At 40.5% G+C, this 10634-nt stretch overlaps 1 non-coding gene across 1 annotated transcript; it reads left to right on the top strand.

Moving 5' to 3' along the window:
• The first annotated feature begins 4137 nt into the window (after positions 1 to 4137).
• Trnat-cgu lies at positions 4138 to 4212 on the top strand. Its single transcript has one exon. It is a non-coding gene; the product is annotated as a tRNA-Thr (tRNA).
• Positions 4213 to 10634: the final 6422 nt, after the last annotated feature.

Raw genomic sequence — 10634 nt, 5'->3', positions numbered from 1 at the left:
GTTTTACGCTGAAAGACTCGAATCAACACAAAAAATTCAAGCAAAATATGTTGCCACTATTATAAAGTCTAGTGACACACACCGTCGTTATGGTTACTACAAGCCACACCACAAGTTGGGAAACGGGTCCAAATTTCTAGTAGTTTACTGTCGAGTTGAGATTTTCACACACAAATCTTTTGTTCATACCTTACAGAAACTACCAGTACGGCAATAAACAGCCTTTCAAAACACGCCGCTAACGGAAGTCAATTAATTTATGGCAATACAACAGTTTAAAAAATTGAAAGAACATTGGTAAACAGGCTACTAAAGTAAATACAGAACTTTACTAAAGTACGGTGAGGTAGTGAAGCTACCAGCCCCGCCATCCAAGCTATCAAAACCGCCATCATAGGTCTCAGCAAACACAAGATTAATGGCAATAAAGGAATGGGGGAAGTTCTTAAACAATAGTGTCCTGGAATATCATTAGAACATAACAGATATGACGGACCCGTGTAAGGCGGTCACAAATCACCCACTCAGGGATGCTCAGGCTAGACAGAATACTGACCAATTTAAATACGCGCGTAAACAAAATTGCCACCCTCAGGCTGTTCACTGCACCGACTTTTAGCCAGCGAAAATTTGTAATAAGATGGCTTAACTTGCTGACAGAATTAGAGCTAACCTCGTACAAGGAAACGTTACACCACACAGTCCTGAATGAGCGAACACATGATTAACCAACAAGAAGCTTCAACTTACTCATACACACGACAGAACTGCGAAACAAACTGCCAAAACTACACCTCCCATCGGGTAGTAACGAGAGGAGGAGGAAAGATCACTGTCTTCAATTACACTGGTGCCGGGGAAAGAAAACCCGATCGCCGGAGGCCACAAGGCAGAAGAGACGCTGGTTACGCAAGCTTATTACTTAATGATTAAACCTTCCACTAACTTAACTTGCAATTATGATCGAACAGGCAGTACACGACCTCCGATGGCAAGGACCCACAAATCCGACCGCGTACGCGTCGCCAGTGTACCCAACACGCCAATGTCACGCGACAACATGCTGTGTCACCGGAGTTCCCGTCTTCTCTGCAGCGTTGGCGGGTAGTGACCGCTCCTTCATGTTAGGTGTCTCCTTTTCAAACTCCAGTGTTGAAACGGTGGACCTACAGAAGCTTGTTTACGTCCCACCAAGGTGAAATGAACAGCAACTACTCGTGGGGCGATTCTGTATACAACCAAACCGCGGGGAGCTCTACCGTCAACTCCACCCGTTCGTTACACACAACCGACAAACATCACGGGGCGACTCGGTACAACCCACCACGGCTAGCCGCGCTGGCGGGCCACACTGCCCTCCCGTGTCCACCAGACTCTCTCAGCGCACTCCGCCCCTACTTCCGCGCCACCACACAAGGTTACAACTGGTCAAAGACGTCACTTTCTCCATAGAAGTTTCCCGGAAGCAAGCGCAGATATCGATAGCAGAGGGAAAAGACAACCAAGCAGCCACTTAATGACAGACAACATATCAAACAAACATGTCAGGGGAAGAAAAAGGAAAACCAATGCAATCTAAATACAAGGTGTAGCACGAGTCGATACACGGCTCATCTAGTTTTCGTGCAGATGGTGTTGACAGGTACTAATGTATTAAATTCATTCAAAATTAGGCCTGGAAATTCTGTGAGGGGACAATAGTTAATTATACAAACGCTAACGTCGGGCGTGTAACCCGATACCAGTGCAACGAAAGTAAAAGTAAACCTTAAAATTCTGCGAAATTGCACACAAAAACAGAATTTCTGAGAAATTGACGTTAACTAAATTCAGATGAAACTAGACAACATTAACTATACTTTTCAGGCAAATATATTTATTTTTCTCTTTCAAGGATTTTCTCCCAATATCCTTTCTCTTTTTAGCATTCAATGATTTTTACTCACTGATTTTCATTAAATTTTCGAAGTGTCAAAGAAATGTTAGCTAAGTATGTTTTGGGATCGTAAGTGATTCCGTGCATGTTTGAGGTGCCACAAAATGAAATACCTTTTTCCTCATTATACACTTCTTTCATAGGGGGCCCTTCAGTTATCATAATATAAATATCATCACTGTAGGTGAGCCCAATATTCGTTGAAATGAGGCATAGAATGTAGCTGGCTTATTGACGTAGACTAAAAACATTTTTGCAACGGCTTCCACTGAATCTCTTTTCTACAGCGTGAAACTCATCTTAATACAAGATCAATATATTGACGGTTATGTGGAAGTGCACCTGTTTGCTGTATTTCTGAATATATGTCGCTTTATGAATGTATGCTCTTGCATACTAAATTTGTCTGAGAGAATGAGAAGCAAACAGGACTGTGAAAATGTGATTTAAATATGCCCTGTCTGAAACAACACTACCTGTTACAAAAAAAAAAAAAAAAAAAAAAAAAAAAAAAAAAAAAAAAAAAAAAAAGTTTCATCAGAATAATTAAACTCAACACTATTAATTGAGTCTGTTAAATTGTGAAGTCTTATCTCCTATATTTGGCTCACACATTTCCCTTGTAAAACACCGAGCAACTGCACTCGTAGAAGAAAAAGGGAAGATGTGTCTCAATCACTGAGCTGCTACTAACTATAATGGATTGCTGTAGTCCAATGTGATCTCTTAAACGCATGAAACAAAAACTAGGTTATCGTAAAACTTACCTGCCATAGAAAAAGTGTGTTCATCAGGTGATGGAAGCTGGAGTATGACGTAGGATAACCTGAGACCCTCTAGACAAAAAATTTTCGCAAGAAACTGTAGTAAAATAAAAAATCTTTTCAAAACAATTTCTTGACATTTTTCGATTTACAAAACTCCTCCATTGAAGGCTTGGTAAGCAATAAGAAGTATTTCCTTACAAATCACAATTACGATAAGGTCAACACTGAAGGAATGGAAAAATGTGACTCAACATGAAACATGAAAAGTTCTCACACAAATGTTTAAATTATTTGGAAATTTGAACTGCATTACCACTGACGGTGACAAAACTTTATAGAAACAGCGAGAATTTCCTGATTTGGATGTCTGCATTGAAGTAATAATGCTTGACCAAATGATGCCACAATAAATTATGTATGTACATTCGTTACCGTAGATCCCTGTCTTCTGAAAATAGTATCAGCCTTACTAAATTCACCTTATTCAGTGCATCATGATAATATTCCTCTTGTAATAATGCTATCTGCTACCAGATTAATAAAATAATTCTCAAGAGCACCATACTCTGCCTCAGCCCTGTACAAGCTCACTGCCACAAGAACGCATTACAACTCTCAGTTTCCGATCCTCGCGATCAATACTTAACATCCGCGAGTCTTCGCAGAGCGAAGATGATCTCACTGACATCCGGGCAGTGCAGCGTCTCTGATGAGAGTACTCACGCATTAGTAAATGGTAGGCGTTACAATCGAGTCCTGAGAGATACAAAAGAATAATATTACCTATGAAATTACACTAATGTCCAAAGTTAAAGCAGCAAACCACTGTTGCACCATCGTGCGTCTAATTCACAATACAATCATAGAAACTGCCAACACATGTCCGTACCATCGCGTCCATCACTCAAGCTGGCATTCCGGTCAACGGACACCATGCCAACCATGAAAACTATGACGTCAGGGCACCCATGCAATGGGATAGTGTTTACAGGGTAGTCCAACACCCACAATCGCTGTGTACATAGTCACAGATGGTGCAGTAAGGTAGAGGGAAGACCTCTACCAGGTTCTGTGTGGTGGAGGGTCATGGGAGGAAAGGAACCTGGACAGTCACAGACAAATGTTGTCCGATGGCTTAATATGAATTGTTCACTTATTTTTCGGATGTGGCGACAGTTTACAGAGACCGAAACTCTACACGGTAGACCAGAGCGAGGCCTACCACGTGTAATATCAGAGGGGAGCGCTATATGCCTGTAAGGGCACGACGGTACTGTGAGGTAAAGGGCGCCCTGAAAATATTCTGAGTTGGCATGGTCGCACAGGCCGAGAAGTGCTAGTTCTGCAAGGTTCGCAGGAGAGCTTCTGTAAAGTTTGGGAGTTAGGAGACGAGGTACTGGTAGAAGTAAAGCTGTGAGGACGGGGCGTAAGTCGTGCTTGGGTAGCTCAGTTGGTAGAGCACTTGCCCGCGTAAGGCAAAGGTCCCGAGTTCGAGTCTCGGTCCGGCACACAGTTTTAATCTGCCAGGAAGTTTCAATCCAATACGTAGGTTTTTGTTTGTGCCCAGTTGCCGTTGTAGAGAAAATATCTTCGCAACGGTGATTCATAAAACAGTATTTCATACTAAAATTGTTATTGCAACTAACGTTCTTGAAAACAATGTAATCAGCTTCGGAAATAATCTGAAGGTTTGCAAAATACCCAATCGTCAATAATTAATTTTGAAAAAAGAAAACATTTGTTACAACATAAATCGAAGAAGATACTAAGCCAAATACATCGGTGCGTATTGAAGCTGGTTTCTGAAATACAATTTGTGGAAAGTAAGTTGCCAGCCTTGTGGCCAAGAGGTTCTAGGCGCTTCAGTCTGGAACCGCGCGGCCGCTGCGGTCGCAGGTTCGAGTCCTGCCTCGGGTATGGATGCGTGTGATGTCCTTAGGTTAGTTAGGTTTAAGTAGTTCTAAGTTGTAGGGGACTGATGACCTCAGATGTAAAGTCCATAGTGCTCAGAGACTTTTGAGCCATTTTTGAAAGTAACCTCAGCACAGTATGCTGTCGGAGTATTTTCAGTTTACCTAGGCGATATGCCTTAACGTTAATTACTATATTAATTGCATATTTTATATATATTTGTTTTATGTTTTAAATTTTAACTAGACGTTTTGCATTGAAGTTTCGTTTTTGTTTTTTTAATTTACCAATTCATATAAGTGTACCTCCTTAATTGAAATTAATAAGTAAATCATTATTATGATACAAAATCATTAAAGTAATGATAACCTGCAAACGAATGTTTGATAAATAACTTTTTCTTACACCATGAAGATAAAGTGATTGAAATTTCTTCATATCTTATAGATGATGCTGGGCAGAATATGAAACATAATGCAGCAGAATTTCGAAATTGTTGCGGGTGATCTAAATCTCAAGCATATTTCAGTACATTGGTAAGCATTGTCGAAGATAATTGATTGTGTACTAGTGATTACAGCTTCATTATATTGTTTCTCAAGTGAAAATTGACGTCACAACCATCCTACGGAAAAAGATCTGAAAAATGTTCTCAGTAAGTCCATATAATATCGAAGGAAAATTGCGCCCTATGGCTATACTTGTGACATTGTGCCCTTGGGGATCACGAAATTTCTTGTCTTTGAGTGCGAAACTGAAAACGATTTTTTCACGCTGATAACCCAGGTTTTTCATAGTCTTAAAATATAGTAAGTTTGGATGGAGAATTCTAGAATTTCTTTTTGAAATATCTAATGTCCCTGAGACAGTATCGAAATCTAGTATAGAAGTATCAGACCAGGTGCAAATATATTTGAATTTTTTTTCCCCAGTGAGGTAAAAAATCTGTATTATTGTTAGCTTCTTGCGTTGGTCACCGTGGATGAAACGTTTATAGCATTTTGCCTGAAGATAAGGAACTTGTTCATCTAAGGACCACAAAGAGCTCGACGGCATAGGTACAGCGATGGGATATATACAGCTTTCGACGTTGGAAGAACTCTCTGAGAAAAAATTCCGATTTAGCTCCATTGAATGATTATGAGGCCAATCACCACTTGATAAATAATAAAAACAAGCTGCAGTGAGGACAAGGCACTTTTTCATGTGATCATCATAAAGAGATGGACAGTATTGGTACAGCGATAGCACGTATATAGCTTTCGATGTTGGAAGAACTCTCTGAGAAGAATTTCAGATCTAATTCCATTGAATGATTATGATGCCAATCATCGCTTGATAAATAATAGAAACAAGCTGTAGTCCCTAGTATTTAATCAGTTCACTCTACCAGAGCGTACCAGTCTTCTAAACTGCGCCTGATACATATCAAGATGTTTAGAGAATCACCTGTGGCAATTTGAAGTCGTACTAAATCTTGTTTTATGTTGTGTTCTCCGTCATGTATACCAGGTTAGAACATTCATTCATTTTACGCTCGCGGTGTAAAAACGTTATGTTTAAAGCATTTCTTGACATAATACTACTGTAGTAACGATTTTTCATCGTAATAATAGGTTACTTATCACTTTGAGTTGACAACATGCATGTTAATGATAGAGTACACTAAGAAAAATAAATAGAAACTTGAAAGTAAAAATAAAATAAGAATTAAAAACACAAAAAATATAAGTAAAATAAAGAATTTGAAACACAATGAATATTTAGGTATCTTGATTAGGTATGTTGAAATATGTTGAAAATACACCGACAGTATATTGTGTACAGCTAAGATCAAAACAGAAACCTACTCTGTTACACACGGATATATGTGGCTTGGAAGCTTCTTTAATTTATGTTGTAACAAAAGTTTTCTTCTTTCAAAATTGATTAGTGGTGATGGGGCACTTTACAACATTTCGCATTATTACGAAAGTTGATTTTACTGTTGATTATAGAGTTACATAATTACGTATCAACATTAATATGAAATACAATCATTGATAATTATTGTTCATGAGATATCTTCTCTAAACCTAAGATTCATAATTACCTTTCGGTTCTTGTATTACCCCTTCAAAGTACAATTAAGCACAAACAAAAATATGAGTACTGCATTATTTTGCCCCCTCCACATATCCGCCAGATTTTGTTGAGATGGTCATGGCCCACCAATTCGACAGTCTCCCAAGTCCCAAGACGTGAACATGTTGTTTTCTGTTATGTGGAGCTATTTAAATGTTTCGAGTATACCATCCTTGTTGACAGTGCCGATAAACATCATGAACGCATTCAGGAAGACTGTCAACGCATCTGGAATTTGACTGGAAGTTCTGAACATGTACAGGCATTGATGAACAGACGAACTAAAGTCTGCCTTCGTATGTTGAATACTTATAGTGTATTTGATCCACAGGGATTCTAGATAAAGTTTTCATGTACTCAGGCATACTACATCGCATCGGGGAAACTCCCAGGTTGTAGACCTATGTTTATTATGGCTATTTGCTTGTTTCATTGTTTTCTTGTACCTAGTCTCGTTTGTTCTCAGAAACGACAAACACCATTTAAAAGGACCCATAAGGAATATTCTGATTCACTTTTGTCACTATAATTAAGAATCCAAATAGTAACGTCGGCGTAATGGAGTGAGCGTTCTTCGCGGTGAATCTTGATTTAAGCTCCAAGTCTGGCAAAGACCTGTACAATGAGCTCACTCACCTACTGGAACAGTAAAAATCCCTAATATGTAGTGGCAGTTTCGTCGTTTTCAAAGAATAAATAACGGTCCTAATTTATTCGATTGTGAGGTGAACCGTCGGCTCACATTGTGAAGTATTCGTTACCATGAAATACCTATCCGTCGATCAAGATTCAGGCCACTCTGCTAGCAACCTTAATACCGTTTGTGTTGAGGACTCTTACTACCACTGCGTTATTTACTTTCCAATTTATTGCTACATTCAATTTTATCACTAAGGCCACACGGGGTAGACGCACGGTCGCGGGCGCCGTGTTACGGTCCGTACGGCTCTTCCTGTCGGAGGTTCCAGTTCTCCCTCAGGCATGGGTGTGTGTGTGTTTGTGTGTGTGTGTGTGTGTGTGTGTGTGTGTGTGTGTGTGTGTGTGTGTGTGTGTGTGTGTGTGTTTTCTCCATTGCGTAAGGTAGTTAGACTAAAGTAGATTGCAGGCCTATGGGTCGATGACATCAGCAGTTTGGCCCCATAAGCCATAACACCTTACCACAAATTTCCAAATTTTCATCACAACGTATCTCTGACCATCTTTCGTTCCACGACATTAAGTCGCATTGATCTCTGAATAACTAACAGCAAGAACACAGCAAGAACGGGTGAGAGATTCAGTCAACGTCTGCCAGCACCGTCGCTACTCCGTGTTTTACTAGGTGCGCCATGTAACGACGAATAGCAAAGAAAATGATGAGGAAGCCCTTAACTTCTTTCAGTTGCCTAGCATGAGACCCGTCGTCTAGGGGTAGCGTCTTTGATTCATAATCAAAACGTTTTCGGTCCCGGATTCGATTCACGCCGCTGCCTAAATTTTGATAAATAATCAGCATTGGCGGCCGAAGACTTCCGGCATAAGAAGTCAGCCTCATTCTGCCAACGGCCTTGTCAAAGAGGACGGAGGAGCGGATGCAGGTTCAGGGCACTCTCTTGTCCTAGGGGTGGGAAATTGCCCCTAAAGGCGGAAGAATCAGCAATGATCAACGACATGAGGATGCAGAAGGCAATGGAAACCACTGCATTAAAGACACGTAACGTGTATCCACAGGACATGTGGCCTGTATTTGAAGAAGTGTCGTGATGATCTCTCCATTGGCAAAAGATTCCGGAATAGTCCCCCATTCGGATCTCCGGGAGGGGACTGCCAATGGGGCGGTTACCATGAGAAAAAGATTCAATATTCTACGGAAGGATAACGTTCTACGAGTCGGGGCGTGGAATGTCAGAAGCTTGAACGTGGTAGGGATACTAGAAAATCTGAAAAGGGAAATGCAAATGCTCAATCTAGATATAGTAGGAGTCAGTGAAGTGAAGTGGAAGGAAGACAAGGATTTCTGGTCAGATGAGTATCGGGTAATATCAACGGCAGCAGAAAATGGTATAACAGGTGTGGAATTCCTTATGAATCGGAAGGTAGGGCAGAGGGTGTGTTACTGTGAACAGTTCAGAGACCGGGTTGTTCTAATCAGAATCGACAGCAGACCAACACCGACAATGATAGTTCTGGTATACATGCCGACGTCGCAAGCTCAAGATGAACAGATAAAGAAAGTGTATGAGGAGATTGAAAGGTAGTGCAGTATGTAAAGGGGGCCGAAAATCTAATAGTAATGGGCGATTGGAATGCAGTTGTAAGGGAAGGAGTAGAAGAAAAGGTTACAGGAGAATATGGGTTTCGGACAAGGATTGAATGAGGAGAAAGACTAATTGAGTTCTAGAACAAGTTACAGCTAGTAATAGCGAATACCCTGTTCAAGAATCACAAGAGGAGGAGTTATACATGGGAAAGGCCGGGAGATACGGGAAGATTTAAATTAGATTACATCTTGGTCAGACAGAGATTCCGAAATCAGATACTGGATTGTAAGGCGTACCCAGGAACAGATATAGACTCAGATCACAATATAGTAGTGATGAAGAGTAGGCTGAAGTTCAAGACATTAGTCAGGAAGAATCAATACGCAAAGACGTGGGATACGGAAGTACTGAGGAATGACGAGATACGTTTGAAGTTCTCTAACGCTATAGATACAGAAATAAGGAATAGCGCAGTGGGCAGTACAGTTGAAGAGGAATGGACATATCTAAAAAGGGCCATCACAGAAGTTGGGAAGGCAAACATAGGTACAAAGAAGGTAGCTGCGAAGAAACCATGGGTAACAGAAGAAATACTTCAGTTGATTGATGAAAGGAGGAAGCACAAACATGTTCCGGGAAAATCAGGAATACAGAGATACAAGTCGCTGAGGAATGAAATAAACAGGAAGTGCAGGGAAGCGAAGACGAAATGGCTGCAGGAAAGATGTGAAGACATCGAAAAAGATATGTTTGTCGGAAGGACAGACTCAGCATACAGGAAAATCAAAACAACCTTTGGTGACATTAAAAGCAACGGTGGTAACATTAAGAGTGCAACGGGCATTCCACTGTTAACTGCAGAGGAGAGAGCAGATAGGTGGAAAAAATACATTGAAAGCCTCTATGAGGGTGAAGATTTGTCTGATGTGATAGAAGAAGAAACAGGAGTCGATTTAGAAGAGATAGGGGATCCAGTATTAGAATCGGAATTTAAAAGAGCTTTGGAGGACTTACGGTCAAATAAGGCAGAATGGATAGATAACATTCCATCAGAATTTCTAAAATCATTGGGGGAAGTGGCAACAAAACGACTATTCACGTTGGTGTGTAGAATATATGAGTCTGGCGATAAACTATCTGACTTTCGGAAAAGCATCAACCACACAATTCCGCATACAGCAAGAGCTGACAAGTGCGAGAATTATCGCACAATCAGCTTAACTGCTCATGCATCGAAGCTGCTTACAAGAATAATATACAGAAGAATGGAAAAGAAAATAGAGAATGCGCTAGGTGACGATCAGTTTCGCTTTAGGAAAAGTAAAGGGACGAGAGAGGCAATTCTGACGTTACGGCTAATAATGGAAGCAAGGCTAAAGAAAAATCAACACACTTTCATAGGATTTGTCGACCTGGAAAAAGCGTACGACAATATAAAATGGTGCAAGCTGTTCGAGATTCTGAAAAAAGTAGGGGTAAGCTATAGGGAGAGACGGGTCATATTCAATATGTACAACAACCAAGAGGGAATAATAAGAGTGGACGATCAAGAACGAAGTGCTCGTATAACGAAGGGTGTAAGACAAGGCCGTAGCCTTTCGCCCCTACTCCTCAATCTGTACATCGAGGAAGCAATGATGGAAATAAAAGAAAGGT

The sequence above is a fragment of the Schistocerca piceifrons genome, chromosome 3 (genome assembly GCF_021461385.2).
Source record: "Schistocerca piceifrons isolate TAMUIC-IGC-003096 chromosome 3, iqSchPice1.1, whole genome shotgun sequence".
NCBI lineage: Eukaryota > Metazoa > Arthropoda > Insecta > Orthoptera > Acrididae > Schistocerca > Schistocerca piceifrons.
The sequence above is the reverse complement of the archived record's forward strand: the minus strand, read 5'-3'. Positions and strand labels throughout refer to the sequence as shown.